General features: G+C 43.2%; 1 long non-coding RNA gene and 13 other non-coding genes across 14 annotated transcripts; 1 reads left to right on the top strand and 13 right to left on the bottom strand.

Moving 5' to 3' along the window:
- Positions 1–591: 591 nt before the first annotated feature.
- Positions 592–710, bottom strand: LOC125731062 (5S ribosomal RNA). The gene has a single exon (XR_007391351.1). It is a non-coding gene; the product is annotated as a 5S ribosomal RNA (ribosomal RNA).
- A 1,080-nt stretch (positions 711–1,790) lies between these two features.
- On the bottom strand, positions 1,791–1,909 carry LOC125734389 (5S ribosomal RNA). Its single transcript, XR_007393703.1, has one exon. It is a non-coding gene; the product is annotated as a 5S ribosomal RNA (ribosomal RNA).
- A 1,077-nt stretch (positions 1,910–2,986) lies between these two features.
- Positions 2,987–3,105, bottom strand: LOC125734413 (5S ribosomal RNA). Its single transcript, XR_007393726.1, has one exon. It is a non-coding gene; the product is annotated as a 5S ribosomal RNA (ribosomal RNA).
- A 1,074-nt stretch (positions 3,106–4,179) lies between these two features.
- LOC125732868 (5S ribosomal RNA) lies at positions 4,180–4,298 on the bottom strand. The gene has a single exon (XR_007392232.1). It is a non-coding gene; the product is annotated as a 5S ribosomal RNA (ribosomal RNA).
- A 1,076-nt stretch (positions 4,299–5,374) lies between these two features.
- Positions 5,375–5,493, bottom strand: LOC125732867 (5S ribosomal RNA). Its single transcript, XR_007392231.1, has one exon. It is a non-coding gene; the product is annotated as a 5S ribosomal RNA (ribosomal RNA).
- A 1,077-nt stretch (positions 5,494–6,570) lies between these two features.
- Positions 6,571–6,689, bottom strand: LOC125734412 (5S ribosomal RNA). Its single transcript, XR_007393725.1, has one exon. It is a non-coding gene; the product is annotated as a 5S ribosomal RNA (ribosomal RNA).
- Positions 6,690–7,765: 1,076 nt separating this feature from the next.
- LOC125734411 (5S ribosomal RNA) lies at positions 7,766–7,884 on the bottom strand. The gene has a single exon (XR_007393724.1). It is a non-coding gene; the product is annotated as a 5S ribosomal RNA (ribosomal RNA).
- Positions 7,885–8,959: 1,075 nt separating this feature from the next.
- On the bottom strand, positions 8,960–9,078 carry LOC125735844 (5S ribosomal RNA). Its single transcript, XR_007395130.1, has one exon. It is a non-coding gene; the product is annotated as a 5S ribosomal RNA (ribosomal RNA).
- Positions 9,079–10,230: 1,152 nt separating this feature from the next.
- Positions 10,231–10,349, bottom strand: LOC125735151 (5S ribosomal RNA). The gene has a single exon (XR_007394448.1). It is a non-coding gene; the product is annotated as a 5S ribosomal RNA (ribosomal RNA).
- Positions 10,350–11,424: 1,075 nt separating this feature from the next.
- LOC125735556 (5S ribosomal RNA) lies at positions 11,425–11,543 on the bottom strand. Its single transcript, XR_007394850.1, has one exon. It is a non-coding gene; the product is annotated as a 5S ribosomal RNA (ribosomal RNA).
- Positions 11,544–12,629: 1,086 nt separating this feature from the next.
- LOC125732931 (5S ribosomal RNA) lies at positions 12,630–12,748 on the bottom strand. Its single transcript, XR_007392294.1, has one exon. It is a non-coding gene; the product is annotated as a 5S ribosomal RNA (ribosomal RNA).
- A 1,085-nt stretch (positions 12,749–13,833) lies between these two features.
- On the bottom strand, positions 13,834–13,952 carry LOC125732812 (5S ribosomal RNA). Its single transcript, XR_007392178.1, has one exon. It is a non-coding gene; the product is annotated as a 5S ribosomal RNA (ribosomal RNA).
- Positions 13,953–15,029: 1,077 nt separating this feature from the next.
- LOC125734719 (5S ribosomal RNA) lies at positions 15,030–15,148 on the bottom strand. The gene has a single exon (XR_007394022.1). It is a non-coding gene; the product is annotated as a 5S ribosomal RNA (ribosomal RNA).
- Positions 15,149–15,560: 412 nt separating this feature from the next.
- Positions 15,561–17,223, top strand: LOC125722348 (uncharacterized). The gene is made up of 3 exons (XR_007386316.1): positions 15,561–16,219; positions 16,347–17,101; positions 17,135–17,223. It is a non-coding gene; the product is annotated as an uncharacterized LOC125722348 (long non-coding RNA).
- The last annotated feature ends 800 nt before the right edge of the window (positions 17,224–18,023 follow it).

Raw genomic sequence — 18,023 nt, 5'->3', positions numbered from 1 at the left:
ACATTCAAACATCGACGGCCTCTTCTCTCTAAAAATTCACCAGACCGCTTCTACCACCAGCAAAGAAGTTTCCATCCCTAATTCCTCTGTGATTCCCACTAACCTAAACATTAAGCTGGCATTGAAGGGTGTGAATTACCCCGGCCAATCTGTTCTTTTAAATACAGCTTTTAGCAAGTTTTGAATGGAGAAGAGCAGAACTTGCAATGCCAATAATATCGAGTCTTCTGTGGCGAAGTGGTTTTTGCATAGAAAACAAAGCGGTCAGTTGAAGAGGAATAATATCAGTACTTTGTTTAAAACTGTGTGTAAAAAGCTGTCTCTTTATCATTAACAATAAGTTGTAAAACGTGAATGGGGAGTGACAGTCTTCAAGTTTGTGAGAAGATCGCGCCCTGGTGGAATAAAGGCACGAACAGCTTACAGCACCTAGAATTACCAGGAAGTATTTAGAGTAAAACGGTTTCTAAAAGCTGCCTTTATGAAAGAGAGAAAAAATATATATATATAAAATAGTAAAATGGAAGGGGAGTGCTAGATTTAAATTAATCGTGAAGTGGAGCGCCCCCTGTATAAAGTAAAAGTGAGAAAAGCTTACAGCACCTGGTATTCCCAGGTGGTCTCCCATCCAAGTACTAACCAGTCCCTACACTGCTTAGTTTCCAAGATCAGATGAGATCGGGCGTGTTCAGGGTGGTATGGCCGCAAGCAAGAGATGCTACCAAAAACATCCCTTTTGCATTACACGCCTCTATACATGCCAGTTGGTCCCATTGGATCCTACTAATGTTTTTTTTTTTTTTTTATCTGACTCACACTGCAGCCCCACCATCCAATCGGCAGCGCCGGACCCACACCAAACATTCACCAAACTACTCAGCCGGCAGCCTACCACAATTATTCCATTCTTTCCGCATCCGCACACTTCCTTCTTTTTAACTCCTTTTCACTACCGCACAGGTTAATCGCCGCACGTCCCCCGCCGGCAAACATTACTCCTTTGCCTACTGCATGCAGGCTTCTCTTAACGACCCTCTGTTATCAACTCCGCTAACAGCCACAAAATCTCCGCCGCACGAAGCCCACTGGTAGCTGCTGAATCACATGCTTCCCCAAAACGTCACGCTGTCAGAACACTGGGAGCTACACACACCAACAAGTCCATACTGCAGGCTGCAGCCAGAACAATTTTCTACATTCAAACATTGACGGCCTCTTCTCTCTAAAAATTCACCAGAACGCTTCTACCACCAGCAAAGAAGTTTCCATCCCTAATTCCTCTGTGATTCCCACTAACCTAAACATTAAGCTGGCATTGAAGGGTGTGAATTACCCCGGCCAACCTGCTCTTTTAAATACAGCTTTTAGCGAGTTTTGAAAGGAGGAGAAGAGCAGACCTTGCTATGCCAATAATATCGAGTCTTCTGTGGTCAAGTGGTTTTTGCATAGAAAACAAACCGGTGAGTTGAAGAGGAATTATATCAGTACTTTGTTTAAAACTGTGTGTAAAAAGCTGTCTCTTTATTATTAACAATAAGTTGTAAAACGTGAATGGGGAGTGACAGTCTTCAAGTTTGTGAGAAGATCGCGCCCTGGTGGAATAAAGGCACGAACAGCTTACAGCACCTAGAATTACCAGGAAGTATTTAGAGTAAAACGGTTTCTAAAAGCTGGCTTTATGAAAGAGAGAAAAAAAATATATATATATAAAATAGTAAAATGGAAGGGGAGTGCTAGATTTAAATTATTCGTGAAGTGGAGCGCCCCCTGTATAAAGTAAAAGTGAGAAAAGCTTACAGCACCTGGTATTCCCAGGTGGTCTCCCATCCAAGTACTATCCAGACCCTACGCTGCTTAGCTTCCGAGATCAGATGAGATCGGGTGTGGTCAGGGTGGTATGGCCATAAGCGAGAGACGCTACCAAAAACAGCCCTTTTGCATTACACGCCTCTATACATGCCAGTTGGTCCCATTGGATCCTACTCCTGGTTTTTTTTTTTTTTTTATGTGACTCACACTGCAGCCCCACCATCCAATCGGCAACGCCGGACCCACACCAAACATTCACCAAACTACTCAGCCGGCAGCCTACCACAATTATTCCATTCTTTCCGCATCCGCACACTTCCTTCTCTTTAACTCCTTTTCACTACCGCACAGGTTAATCGCCGCACGTCCCCCGCCAGCAAACATTACTCCTTTGCCTACTGCATGCAGGCTTCTCTTAACGACCCTCTGTTATCAACTCCGCTAACAGCCACAAAATCTCCGCCGCACCAAGCCCACTGGTAGCTGCTGAATCAGATGCTTCCCCAAAACATCGCGCTGTCAGAACACTGGGAGCTACACACACGAACAAGTCCATACTGCAGGCTGCAGCCAGAACAATTTTCTACATTCAAACATCGACGGCCTCTTCTCTCTAAAAATTCACCAGACCGCTTCTACCACCAGCAAAGAAGTTTCCATCCCTAATTCCTCTGTGATTCCCACTAACCTAAACATTAAGCTGGCATTGAAGGGTGTGAATTACCCCGGCCAATCTGTTCTTTTAAATACAGCTTTTAGCAAGTTTTGAAAGGAGAAGAGCAGAACTTGCTATGCCAATAATATCGAGTCTTCTGTGGCGAAGTGGTTTTTGCATAGAAAACAAAGCGGTCAGTTGAAGAGGAATAATATCAGTACTTTGTTTAAAACTGTGTGTAAAAAGCTGTCTCTTTATCATTAACAATAAGTTGTAAAACGTGAATGGGGAGTGACAGTCTTCAAGTTTGTGAGAAGATCGCGCCCTGGTGGAATAAAGGCACGAACAGCTTACAGCACCTAGAATTACCAGGAAGTATTTAGAGTAAAACGGTTTCTAAAAGCTGCCTTTTTGAATGAGAGAAAAATATATATATATATAAAATAGTAAAATGGAAGGGGAGTGATAGATTTAAATTAATCGTGAAGTGGAGCGCCCCCTGTATAAAGTAAAAGTGAGAAAAGCTTACAGCACCTGGTATTCCCAGGAGGTCTCCCATCCAAGTACTGACCAGACCCTACCCTGCTTGGCTTCCGAGATCGGATGAGATCGGGCGTGTTTAGGGTGGTATGGCCGTAAGCGAGAGACGTGACCAAAAACACCCCTTTTGCATTACACGCGTCTATACATGCCAGTTAGTCCCATTGGATCCTACTCCTGGTTTTTTTTTTTTTTATCTGACTCACACTGCAGCCCCACCATCCAATCGGCAGCGCCGGACCCACACCAAACATTCACCAAACTACTCAGCCGGCAGCCTACCACAATTATTCCATTCTTTCCGCATCCGCACACTTCCTTCTTTTTAACTCCTTTTCACTACCGCACAGGTTAATCGCCGCACGTCCCCCGCCGGCAAACATTACTCCTTTGCCTACTGCATGCAGGCTTCTATTAACGACCCTCTGTTATCAACTCCGCTAACAGCCACAAAATCTCCGCCGCACCAAGCCCACTGGTAGCTGCTGAATCAGATGCTTCCCCAAAACATCGCGCTGTCAGAACACTGGGAGCTACACACACCAACAAGTCCATACTGCAGGCTGCAGCCAGAACAATTTTCTACATTCAAACATCGACGGCCTCTTCTCTCTAAAAATTCACCAGACCGCTTCTACCACCAGCAAAGAAGTTTCCATCCCTAATTCCTCTGTGATTCCCACTAACCTAAACATTAAGCTGGCATTGAAGGGTGTGAATTACCCCGGCCAATCTGTTCTTTTAAATACAGCTTTTAGCAAGTTTTGAAAGGAGAAGAGCAGAACTTGCTATGCCAATAATATCGAGTCTTCTGTGGCGAAGTGGTTTTTGCATAGAAAACAAAGCGGTCAGTTGAAGAGGAATAATATCAGTACTTTGTTTAAAACTGTGTGTAAAAAGCTGTCTCTTTATCATTAACAATAAGTTGTAAAACGTGAATGGGGAGTGACAGTCTTCAAGTTTGTGAGAAGATCGCGCCCTGGTGGAATAAAGGCACGAACAGCTTACAGCACCTAGAATTACCAGGAAGTATTTAGAGTAAAACGGTTTCTAAAAGCTGGCTTTATGAAAGAGAGAAAAAATATATATATATAAAATAGTAAAATGGAAGGGGAGTGATAGATTTAAATTAATCGTGAAGTGGAGCGCCCCCTGTATAAAGTAAAAGTGAGAAAAGCTTACAGCACCTGGTATTCCCAGGAGGTCTCCCATCCAAGTACTGACCAGACCCTACCCTGCTTGGCTTCCGAGATCGGATGAGATCGGGCGTGTTCAGGGTGGTATGGCCGTAAGCGAGAGACGTGACCAAAAACAGCCCTTTTGCATTACACGCGTCTATACATGCCAGTTAGTCCCATTGGATACTACTAATGTTCTTTTTTTTTTTTTTATCTGACTCACACTGCAGCCCCACCATCCAATCGGCAGCGCCGGACCCACACCAAACATTCACCAAACTACTCAGCCGGCAGCCTACCACAATTATTCCATTCTTTCCGCATCCGCACACTTCCTTCTTTTTAACTCCTTTTCACTACCGCACAGGTTAATCGCCGCACGTCCCCCGCCGGCAAACATTACTCCTTTGCCTACTGCATGCAGGCTTCTATTAACGACCCTCTGTTATCAACTCCGCTAACAGCCACAAAATCTCCGCCGCACCAAGCCCACTGGTAGCTGCTGAATCAGATGCTTCCCCAAAACATCGCGCTGTCAGAACACTGGGAGCTACACACACCAACAAGTCCATACTGCAGGCTGCAGCCAGAACAATTTTCTGCATTCAAACATCGACGGCCTCTTCTCTCTAAAAATTCACCAGACCGCTTCTACCACCAGCAAAGAAGTTTCCATCCCTAATTCCTCTGTGATTCCCACTAACCTAAACATTAAGCTGGCATTGAAGGGTGTGAATTACCCCGGCCAATCTGTTCTTTTAAATACAGCTTTTAGCAAGTTTTGAAAGGAGAAGAGCAGAACTTGCTATGCCAATAATATCGAGTCTTCTGTGGCGAAGTGGTTTTTGCATAGAAAACAAAGCGGTCAGTTGAAGAGGAATAATATCAGTACTTTGTTTAAAACTGTGTGTAAAAAGCTGTCTCTTTATCATTAACAATAAGTTGTAAAACGTGAATGGGGAGTGACAGTCTTCAAGTTTGTGAGAAGATCGCGCCCTGGTGGAATAAAGGCACGAACAGCTTACAGCACCTAGAATTACCAGGAAGTATTTAGAGTAAAACGGTTTCTAAAAGCTGGCTTTATGAAAGAGAGAAAATATATATATATATAAAATAGTAAAATGGAAGGGGAGTGATAGATTTAAATTAATCGTGAAGTGGAGCGCCCCCTGTATAAAGTAAAAGTGAGAAAAGCTTACAGCACCTGGTATTCCCAGGAGGTCTCCCATCCAAGTACTGACCAGACCCTACCCTGCTTGGCTTCCGAGATCGGATGAGATCGGGCGTGTTCAGGGTGGTATGGCCGTAAGCGAGAGACGTGACCAAAAACACCCCTTTTGCATTACACGCGTCTATACATGCCAGTTAGTCCCATTGGATCCTACTCCTGGTTTTTTTTTATTTTTTATCTGACTCACACTGCAGCCCCACCATCCAATCGGCAGCGCCGGACCCACACCAAACATTCACCAAACTACTCAGCCGGCAGCCTACCACAATTATTCCATTCTTTCCGCATCCGCACACTTCCTTCTTTTTAACTCCTTTTCACTACCGCACAGGTTAATCGCCGCACGTCCCCCGCCGGCAAACATTACTCCTTTGCCTACTGCATGCAGGCTTCTATTAACGACCCTCTGTTATCAACTCCGCTAACAGCCACAAAATCTCCACCGCACCAAGCCCACTGGTAGCTGCTGAATCAGATGCTTCCCCAAAACATCGCGCTGTCAGAACACTGGGAGCTACACACACCAACAAGTCCATACTGCAGGCTGCAGCCAGAACAATTTTCTACATTCAAACATCGACGGCCTCTTCTCTCTAAAAATTCACCAGAACGCTTCTACCACCAGCAAAGAAGTTTCCATCCCTAATTCCTCTGTGATTCCCACTAACCTAAACATTAAGCTGGCATTGAAGGGTGTGAATTACCCCGGCCAATCTGTTCTTTTAAATACAGCTTTTAGCAAGTTTTGAAAGGAGAAGAGCAGAACTTGCTATGCCAATAATATCGAGTCTTCTGTGGCGAAGTGGTTTTTGCATAGAAAACAAAGCGGTCAGTTGAAGAGGAATAATATCAGTACTTTGTTTAAAACTGTGTGTAAAAAGCTGTCTCTTTATCATTAACAATAAGTTGTAAAACGTGAATGGGGAGTGACAGTCTTCAAGTTTGTGAGAAGATCGCGCCCTGGTGGAATAAAGGCACGAACAGCTTACAGCACCTAGAATTACCAGGAAGTATTTAGAGTAAAACGGTTTCTAAAAGCTGCCTTTTTGAATGAGAGAAAAATATATATATATATAAAATAGTAAAATGGAAGGGGAGTGATAGATTTAAATTAATCGTGAAGTGGAGCGCCCCCTGTATAAAGTAAAAGTGAGAAAAGCTTACAGCACCTGGTATTCCCAGGAGGTCTCCCATCCAAGTACTGACCAGACCCTACCCTGCTTGGCTTCCGAGATCGGATGAGATCGGGCGTGTTTAGGGTGGTATGGCCGTAAGCGAGAGACGTGACCAAAAACAGCCCTTTTGCATTACACGCCTCTATACATGCCAGTTAGTCCCATTGGATCCTACTCCTGTTTTTTTTTTTTTTTTATCTGACTCACACTGCAGCCCCACCATCCAATCGGCAGCGCCGGACCCACACCAAACATTCACCAAACTACTCAGCCGGCAGCCTACAACAATTATTCCATTCTTTCCGCATCCGCACACTTCCTTCTTTTTAACTCCTTTTCACTACCGCACAGGTTAATCGCCGCACGTCCCCCACCGGCAAACATTACTCCTTTGCCTACTGCATGCAGGCTTCTATTAACGACCCTCTGTTATCAACTCCGCTAACAGCCACAAAATCTCCGCCGCACCAAGCCCACTGGTAGCTGCTGAATCAGATGCTTCCCCAAAACATTGCGCTGTCAGAACACTGGGAGCTACACACACCAACAAGTCCATACTGTAGGCTGCAGCCAGAACAATTTTCTACATTCAAACATCGACGGCCTCTTCTCTCTAAAAATTCACCAGACCGCTTCTACCACCAGCAAAGAAGTTTCCATCCCTAATTCCTCTGTGATTCCCACTAACCTAAACATTAAGCTGGCATTGAAGGGTGTGAATTACCCCGGCCAATCTGTTCTTTTAAATACAGCTTTTAGCAAGTTTTGAAAGGAGAAGAGCAGAACTTGCTATGCCAATAATATCGAGTCTTCTGTGGCGAAGTGGTTTTTGCATAGAAAACAAAGCGGTCAGTTGAAGAGGAATAATATCAGTACTTTGTTTAAAACTGTGTGTAAAAAGCTGTCTCTTTATCATTAACAATAAGTTGTAAAACGTGAATGGGGAGTGACAGTCTTCAAGTTTGTGAGAAGATCGCGCCCTGGTGGAATAAAGGCACGAACAGCTTACAGCACCTAGAATTACCAGGAAGTATTTAGAGTAAAACGGTTTCTAAAAGCTGCCTTTTTGAATGAGAGAAAAATATATATATATATAAAATAGTAAAATGGAAGGGGAGTGATAGATTTAAATTAATCGTGAAGTGGAGCGCCCCCTGTATAAAGTAAAAGTGAGAAAAGCTTACAGCACCTGGTATTCCCAGGAGGTCTCCCATCCAAGTACTGACCAGACCCTACCCTGCTTGGCTTCCGAGATCGGATGAGATCGGGCGTGTTTAGGGTGGTATGGCCGTAAGCGAGAGACGTGACCAAAAACACCCCTTTTGCATTGAACGCGTCTATACATGCCAGTTAGTCCCATTGGATCCTACTCCTGGTTTTTTTTTTTTTTATCTGACTCACACTGCAGCCCCACCATCCAATCGGCAGCGCCGGACCCACACCAAACATTCACCAAACTACTCAGCCGGCAGCCTACCACAATTATTCCATTCTTTCCGCATCCGCACACTTCCTTCTTTTTAACTCCTTTTCACTACCGCACAGGTTAATCGCCGCACGTCCCCCGCCGGCAAACATTACTCCTTTGCCTACTGCATGCAGGCTTCTCTTAACGACCCTCTGTTATCAACTCCGCTAACAGCCACAAAATCTCCGCCGCACGAAGCCCACTGGTAGCTGCTGAATCACATGCTTCCCCAAAACGTCGCGCTGTCAGAACACTGGGAGCTACACACACCAACAAGTCCATACTGCAGGCTGCAGCCAGAACAATTTTCTACATTCAAACATCGACGGCCTCTTCTCTCTAAAAATTCACCAGACCGCTTCTACCACCAGCAAAGAAGTTTCCATCCCTAATTCCTCTGTGATTCCCACTAACCTAAACATTAAGCTGGCATTGAAGGGTGTGAATTACCCCGGCCAATCTGTTCTTTTAAATACAGCTTTTAGCAAGTTTTGAAAGGAGAAGAGCAGAACTTGCTATGCCAATAATATCGAGTCTTCTGTGGCGAAGTGGTTTTTGCATAGAAAACAAAGCGGTCAGTTGAAGAGGAATAATATCAGTACTTTGTTTAAAACTGTGTGTAAAAAGCTGTCTCTTTATCATTAACAATAAGTTGTAAAACGTGAATGGGGAGTGACAGTCTTCAAGTTTGTGAGAAGATCGCGCCCTGGTGGAATAAAGGCACGAACAGCTTAGAGCACCTTGAATTACCAGGAAGTATTTAGAGTAAAACGGTGTGTAAAAGCTACCTTTATGAATGAGAGAAAAATATATATATATATAAAATAGTAAAATGGAAGGGGAGTGATAGATTTAAATTAATCGTGAAGTGGAGCGCCCCCTGTATAAAGTAAAAGTGAGAAAAGCTTACAGCACCTGGTATTCCCAGGAGGTCTCCCATCCAAGTACTAACCAGACCCTACCCTGCTTGGCTTCCGAGATCGGATGAGATCTGGCGTGTTCAGGGTGGTATGGCCATAAGTGAGAGACGCTACCAAAAACAGCCCTTTTGCATTACACGCGTCTATACATGCCAGTTAGTCCCATTGGATCCTACTCCTGGTTTTTTTTTTTTTTTTATCTGACTCACACTGCAGCACCACCATCCAATCGGCAGCGCCGGACCCACACCAAACATTCACCAAACTACTCAGCCGGCAGCCTACCACAATTATTCCATTCTTTCCGCATCCGCACACTTCCTTCTTTTTAACTCCTTTTCACTACCGCACAGGTTAATCGCCGCACGTCCCCTGCCGGCAAACATTACTCCTTTGCCTACTGCATGCAGGCTTCTCTTAACGACCCTCTGTTATCAACTCCGCTAACAGCCACAAAATCTCCGCCGCACGAAGCCCACTGGTAGCTGCTGAATCACATGATTCCCCAAAACGTCGCGCTGTCAGAACACTGGGAGCTACACACACCAACAAGTCCATACTGCAGGCTGCAGCCAGAACAATTTTTTACATTCAAACATCGACGGCCTCTTTTCTCTAAAAATTCACCAGACCGCTTCTACCACCAGCAAAGAAGTTTCCATCCCTAATTCCTCTGTGATTCCCACTAACCTAAACATTAAGCTGGCATTGAAGGGCCAATCTGTTCTTTTAAATACAGCTTTTAGCAAGTTTTGAAAGGAGAAGAGCAGAACTTGCTATGCCAATAATATCGAGTCTTCTGTGGCGAAGTGGTTTTTGCATAGAAAACAAAGCGGTCAGTTGAAGAGGAATAATATCAGTACTTTGTTTAAAACTGTGTGTAAAAAGCTGTCTCTTTATCATTAACAATAAGTTGTAAAACGTGAATGGGGAGTGACAGTTTTCAAGTTTGTGAGAAGATCGCGCCCTGGTGGAATAAAGGCACGAACAGCTTACAGCACCTAGAATTACCAGGAAGTATTTAGAGTAAAACGGTGTGTAAAAGCTACCTTTATGAATGAGAGAAAAAAAAAAAAATATATATATATATATATATATATATATATATATATATATACATATATATATATATATATATATATATATATATATATATATATATATATATATATAAAATAGTAAAATGGAAGGGGAGTGATAGATTTAAATTAATCGTGAAGTGGAGCGCCCCCTGTATAAAGTAAAAGTGAGAAAAGCTTACAGCACCTGGTATTCCCAGGAGGTCTCCCATCCAAGTACTGACCAGACCCTACCCTGCTTGGCTTCCGAGATCGGATGAGATCGGGCGTGTTTAGGGTGGTATGGCCATAAGCGAGAGACGTGACCAAAAACACCCCTTTTGCATTACACGCGTCTATACATGCCAGTTAGTCCCATTGGATCCTACTCCTGGTTTTTTTTTTTTTTATCTGACTCACACTGCAGCCCCACCATCCAATCGGCAGCGCCGGACCCACACCAAACATTCACCAAACTACTCAGCCGGCAGCCTACCACAATTATTCCATTCTTTCCGCATCCGCACACTTCCTTCTTTTTAACTCCTTTTCACTACCGCACAGGTTAATCGCCGCACGTCCCCCGCCGGCAAACATTACTCCTTTGCCTACTGCATGCAGGCTTCTATTAACGACCCTCTGTTATCAACTCCGCTAACAGCCACAAAATCTCCGCCGCACGAAGCCCACTGGTAGCTGCTGAATCAGATGCTTCCCCAAAACATCGCGCTGTCAGAACACTGGGAGCTACACACACCAACAAGTCCATACTGCAGGCTGCAGCCAGAACAATTTTCTACATTCAAACATCGACGGCCTCTTCTCTCTAAAAATTCACCAGACCGCTTCTACCACCAGCAAAGAAGTTTCCATCCCTAATTCCTCTGTGATTCCCACTAACCTAAACATTAAGCTGGCATTGAAGGGTGTGAATTACCCCGGCCAATCTGTTCTTTTAAATACAGCTTTTAGCAAGTTTTGAAAGGAGAAGAGCAGAACTTGCTATGCCAATAATATCGAGTCTTCTGTGGCGAAGTGGTTTTTGCATAGAAAACAAAGCGGTCAGTTGAAGAGGAATAATATCAGTACTTTGTTTAAAACTGTGTGTAAAAAGCTGTCTCTTTATCATTAACAATAAGTTGTAAAACGTGAATGGGGAGTGACAGTCTTCAAGTTTGTGAGAAGATCGCGCCCTGGTGGAATAAAGGCACGAACAGCTTACAGCACCTAGAATTACCAGGAAGTATTTAGAGTAAAACGGTGTGTAAAAGCTGCCTTTATGAATGAGAGAAAAATATATATATATATAAAATAGTAAAATGGAAGGGGAGTGATAGATTTAAATTAATCGTGAAGTGGAGCGCCACCTGTATGAAGTAAAAGTGAGAAAAGCTTACAGCACTTGGAATTCCCAGGTGGTCTCCCATCCAAGTACTAACCAGACCCTACCCTGCTTAGCTTCCAAGATCAGACGAGATCGGGCGTGTTCAGGGTGGTATGGCCGTAAGCGAGAGATGCAACCAAAAACAGCCCTTTTGCATTACACGCCTCTATACATGCCAGTTGGTCCCATTGGATCCTACTAATGTTCTTTTTTTTTTTTTTATCTGACTCACACTGCAGCCCCACCATCCAATCGGCAGCGCCGGACCCACACCAAACATTCACCAAACTACTCAGCCAGCAGCCTACCACAATTATTCCATTCTTTCCGCATCCGCACACTTCCTTCTTTTTAACTCCTTTTCACTACCGTACAGGTTAATCGCCGCACGTCCCCCGCCGGCAAACATTACTCCTTTGCCTACTGCATGCAGGCTTCTCTTAACGACCCTCTGTTATCAACTCCGCTAACAGCCACAAAATCTCCACCGCACGAAGCCCACTGGTAGCTGCTGAATCACATGCTTCCCCAAAACGTCGCGCTGTCAGAACACTGGGAGCTACACACACCAACAAGTCCATACTGCAGGCTGCAACCAGAACAATTTTCTACATTCAAACATCGACGGCCTCTTCTCTCTAAAAATTCACCAGACCGCTTCTACCACCAGCAAAGAAGTTTCCATCCCTAATTCCTCTGTGATTCCCACTAACCTAAACATTAAGCTGGCATTGAAGGGTGTGAATTACCCCGGCCAATCTGTTCTTTTAAATACAGCTTTTAGCAAGTTTTGAAAGGAGAAGAGCAGAACTTGCTATGCCAATAATATCGAGTCTTCTGTGGCGAAGTGGTTTTTGCATAGAAAACAAAGCGGTCAGTTGAAGAGGAATAATATCAGTACTTTGTTTAAAACTGTGTGTAAAAAGCTGTCTCTTTATCATTAACAATAAGTTGTAAAACGTGAATGGGGAGTGACAGTCTTCAAGTTTGTGAGAAGATCGCGCCCTGGTGGAATAAAGGCACGAACAGCTTACAGCACCTAGAATTACCAGGAAGTATTTAGAGTAAAACGGTTTCTAAAAGCTGCCTTTATGAATGAGAGAAAAAAAAAAAATATATATATATATATATAATAGTAAAATGGAAGGGGAGTGATAGATTTAAATTAATCGTGAAGTGGAGCGCCCCCCGTTTAAAGTAAAAGTGAGAAAAGCTTACAGCACCTGGTATTCCCAGGAGGTCTCCCATCCAAGTACTAACCAGACCCTACCCTGCTTAGCTTCCGAGATCAGACGAGATCAGGCGTGTTCAGGGTGGTATGGCCGTAAGCGAGAGATGCTACCAAAAACAGCCCTTTTGCATTACACGCGTCTATACATGCCAGTTAGTCCCATTGGATCCTACTCCTGGTTTTTTTTTTTTTTATCTGACTCACACTGCAGCCCCACCATCCAATCGGCAGCGCCGGACCCACACCAAACATTCACCAAACTACTCAGCCGGCAGCCTACCACAATTATTCCATTCTTTCCGCATCCTCACACTTCCTTCCTTTTAACTCCTTTTCACTACCGCACAGGTTAATCGCCGCACGTCCCCCGCCGGCAAACATTACTCCTTTGCCTACTGCATGCAGGCTTCTCTTAACGACCCTCTGTTATCAACTCCGCTAACAGCCACAAAATCTCCGCCGCACGAAGCCCACTGGTAGCTGCTGAATCACATGCTTCCCCAAAACGTCGCGCTGTCAGAACACTGGGAGCTACACACACCAACAAGTCCATACTGCAGGCTGCAGCCAGAACAATTTTCTACATTCAAACATCGACGGCCTCTTCTCTCTAAAAATTCACCAGACCGCTTCTACCACCAGCAAAGAAGTTTCCATCCCTAATTCCTCTGTGACTCCCACTAACCTAAACATTAAGCTGGCATTGAAGGGTGTGAATTACCCCGGCCAATCTGTTCTTTTAAATACAGCTTTTAGCAAGTTTTGAAAGGAGAAGAGCAGAACTTGCTATGCCAATAATATCGAGTCTTCTGTGGCGAAGTGGTTTTTGCATAGAAAACAAAGCGGTCAGTTGAAGAGGAATAATATCAGTACTTTGTTTAAAACTGTGTGTAAAAAGCTGTCTCTTTATCATTAACAATAAGTTGTAAAATGTGAATGGGGAGTGACAGTCTTCAAGTTTGTGAGAAGATCGCGCCCTGGTGGAATAAAGGCACGAACAGCTTACAGCACCTAGAATTACCAGGAAGTATTTAGAGTAAAACGGTTTCTAAAAGCTGCCTTTATGAATGAGAGAAAAAAAAAAATATATATATATATATATAAAATAGTAAAATGGAAGGGGAGTGATAGATTTAAATTAATCGTGAAGTGGAGCGCCCCCTGTATAAAGTAAAAGTGAGAAAAGCTTACAGCACCTGGTATTCCCAGGTGGTCTCCCATCCAAGTACTAACCAGACCCTACCCTGCTTAGCTTCCGAGATCAGACGAGATCGGGCGTGTTCAGGGTGGTATGGCCGCAAGCAAGAGATGCTACCAAAAACATCCCTTTTGCATTACACGCCTCTATACATGCCAGTTGGTCCCATTGGATCCTACTAATGTTTTTTTTTTTTTTTTATCTGACTCACACTGCAGCCCCACCATCCAATCGGCAGCGCCGGACCCACACCAAACATTCACCAAACTACTCAGCCGGCAGCCTACCACAATTATTCCATTCTTTCCGCATCCGCACACTTCCTTCTTTTTAACTCCTTTTCACTACCGCACAGGTTAATCGCCGCACGTCCCCCGCCGGCAAACATTACTCCTTTGCCTACTGCATGCAGGCTTCTCTTAACGACCCTCTGTTATCAACTCCGCTAACAGCCACAAAATCTCTGCCGCACGAAGCCCACTGGTAGCTGCTGAATCACATGCTTCCCCAAAACGTCGCGCTGTCAGAACACTGGGAGCTACACACACCAACAAGTCCATACTGCAGGCTGCAGCCAGAACAATTTTCTACATTCAAACATCGACGGCCTCTTCTCTCTAAAAATTCACCAGACCGCTTCTACCACCAGCAAAGAAGTTTCCATCCCTAATTCCTCTGTGACTCCCACTAACCTAAACATTAAGCTGGCATTGAAGGGTGTGAATTACCCCGGCCAATCTGTTCTTTTAAATACAGCTTTTAGCATGTTTTGAAAGGAGAAGAGCAGAACTTGCTATGCCAATAATATCGAGTCTTCTGTGGCGAAGTGGTTTTTGCATAGAAAACAAAGCGGTCAGTTGAAGAGGAATAATATCAGTACTTTGTTTAATACTGTGTGTAAAAAGCTGTCTCTTTATCATTAACAATAAGTTGTAAAACGTGAATGGGGAGTGACAGTCTTCAAGTTTGTGAGAAGATCGCGCCCTGGTGGAATAAAGGCACGAACAGCTTACAGCACCTAGAATTACCAGGAAGTATTTAGAGTAAAACGGTGTGTAAAAGCTGCCTTTATGAATGAGAGAAAAAAAAAATATATATATAAAATAGTAAAATGGAAGGGGAGTGATAGATTTAAATTAATCGTGAAGTGGAGCGCCCCCTGTATAAAGTAAAAGTGAGAAAAGCTTACAGCACCCGGTATTCCCAGGTGGTCTCCCATCCAAGTACTAACCACACCCTACCCTGCTTAGCTTCCGAGATCAGACGAGATCGGGCGTGTTCAGGGTGGTATGGCCGTAAGCGAGAGATGCTACCAAAAACAGCCCTTTTGCATTACACGCCTCTATACATGCCAGTTGGTCTCATTGGATCCTAGAGAGAGATGGAATACCGCTTCCATCAAATTGACAGGTCAGGTCAAAAGGTCACTTGTGGGCGGGGCTTGTGTAGGCGGGGCTTGGTTGTGGTGGTACGATGTGACGTCACGGGAGTTGTATTTATTATTTATTTATTATTTATTTCATTATTTATTTATTAAATTATTTATTTATTAAATGATTTATTATTTATTTTAAATTATTATTTTAAATTAAATTATTATTTATTATTATTATAAATTATTTTAAATGATTTATTTAATTATTTTATTTTTAAATTATATTGAGGAGAGTGCTATATTGAGGAGAGTGCTTATGAGTGTGTGTGTGTGTTATTTTAATAAGTTATTATTTTGTCGGGCACAGCCGGGGCCGAGCGGGGGTGGGTTACCTGATGGAGCGTGAGCGTACGGCGTGTCTGGTGTTACGGTACCGCGGTAAGGTCCCGGGCTTTGGAGAATCAGCAAAGGCCTTAGAACCCTGTGTCTGGTGCGGTACTGCGCTAAGGTCCCCGCGGGCTCGGATAATCCTCGGAGAGAGCGATGCCGGAGAGCTGAGAGCCCTCCCGCTGCGCGAGTCTGAGAGAAACTCTGAGAGACTGAGACTCTGGGAGAAAATTATAAAGTTGGAGCAAAGAATGAGAGGAGGAGGAGGTGGAGGGTCTGTCGTCCAATAAAAACGCTTGGCGCTAGTTTTGACAATGTATGTGTGTTTCTTCCTCACGCAGGCGTTTGTATTACATCAGCGTATGGGGCCACACTTTTGAAGGCCGTCTCTAACGACTTGGGCCATACATCAAGTTGGACACCTTGTCTCCCAGTAAATCCTGTTTTCATACATGACAGTACAGATATGGGTTAACAGAGAAACGATATGACTGCACCTGGTTGATATTGCGGCGAGCGGGGGGGCCTATTCCTCCTAGGGCAGAGGCACAAGTATCTTCGAGGTCTTACCCTTCCTGCCAGCCAAAGAGGTTCATCCAGGCCTTACCCGGTGAGTATATTATTTCTTTTATTCGCGTGATAAAAATGCTAATTAATTAAATTAAATTAAATTAAATTAAATTAAATTAAAAATAACATTCTAATAATAGGTATTCTCTGTTTTTTCTATGTACAAGAGAGAGACTGCGCTGACCAGTCAAGAGAAAATCTACAAGAGACCTGAATCAGCAGTGTTATAAAGCACATAGCCAACGCTAATTAATAAAGAATTTAAGCATAATAGCCCAGACGTACCATGGCCTATAGCTGGTAGAAATGGAGCTATCCTACGGCCTACAAGATAAAAGCATATGGCACCAAATTGGAATCAGTAGTCTTTAAAAGAATAAATGGACTAGCAACTGTCTCTGGGGGAGCAGCCCCGGTTAGGTACTATTAAGCAGCATTTAGTGACATGCATCAAAACACATTTTTTAAAACTTTGACAGAATAAAGTCTTAGTTATTTTAATAAATACGTTTTTCAGTAAATGTTTATTCACGCGCATGCGGACAAACACACACCCCGGAGGTCAAACTAAAAAAAAAGTTGATACAAACTACAGTTGTATCGGACACGCACACAAAAACACAAAAGAGTTTGCTCAATCAAAAAAACACCAAACATATATAGTTCACGTTTTTTATTAAAATGTATAAGGATTGTTTTGATTTAAATTAATATGAGTGGAATATAAGTCATTTAGGCAACAGGATTTGAGGAAGAACCTAAATAGCAGCTAGAAATGACCGACCAGGCAGGCAGAAGTCTGCTTTTCTTATCTCACAAGTCATGGAAGGGTGGGAGGGGGGCCACATAAGTGTGGGGTAGGAACTGTGGAATCAGGCAGGGGTGTAAGAATTTAGGATATAGTCTTGTTATTTTAAAGAAGGTGTACATGATTATTTAATTATATTTAAAGAAGGTGTACATGATTATTTAATTACATTTAATAGCAACCAGTAAGCTGCATTTAGCACCATGCTGCAAATACACATTAAAAACTTTAAAGAATAAGGTCTTAGTTATTTTAATAAAGACATCCTACAAGGTGCCCACGGCCCCAGCTTATATAATCTACAAGCTTGATCTGAGATGCTTGCTGGAGTACAATGCTAAGTTGACAACGGTAACGGAGCTGCAGACTGTTTGATAGTTAATGAAACATAGTTCAAATTCAACAGTGTCAGCAGTCATCCACTATGCAGGGAGACTACAGATTCACTATAACGACCCCATTTATCTGCTAGAATTATTTAAAAATTGTTTTTGACAGAATAAAGCCTTAGTTATTTTAATAAATATGTTTTTTCAGTAAATGTATATTCATGCTCATGTGCACAAACACACACACACACACACACACACCGGTGGTCAGGGGCTATAGAGTTTAACTTTAGGTCTGTGAAAGTATAGGACCGCCATGTGTTTACAGACCCCAAAACATACTAACTTAGTCGTTCATGAGTCTTATTGTGAAAAACCACACAAAATAGACTTGTAAATTTTAAAGAAAACAACATTAACAGCTTTTGTTAATGTTTAAATGTATAAAAACTTTAGATGTGTTTGTTAAACAGTCAAACAAAAATGTGTTATTTTAAAGTAGTATAAAATATAACCTTAACTTTGGACGCAAGATGAACAACCTACACAGACACAAACACAGACAGACAGACACACACACAGACACACACACACACACACACACAGCAAAACCCCAAGCATGCGCACAAGCGCACAACCAAAGGTTGGGAAGTGTGCTTTCCTTATCTCACAAGTCATGGAAGGGTGGGAGGGGGGCCATATAAGTG

The sequence above is a fragment of the Brienomyrus brachyistius genome, chromosome 2 (assembly GCF_023856365.1).
Source record: "Brienomyrus brachyistius isolate T26 chromosome 2, BBRACH_0.4, whole genome shotgun sequence".
NCBI lineage: Eukaryota > Metazoa > Chordata > Actinopteri > Osteoglossiformes > Mormyridae > Brienomyrus > Brienomyrus brachyistius.
This window is presented reverse-complemented; position numbering and strand designations above follow the sequence as displayed.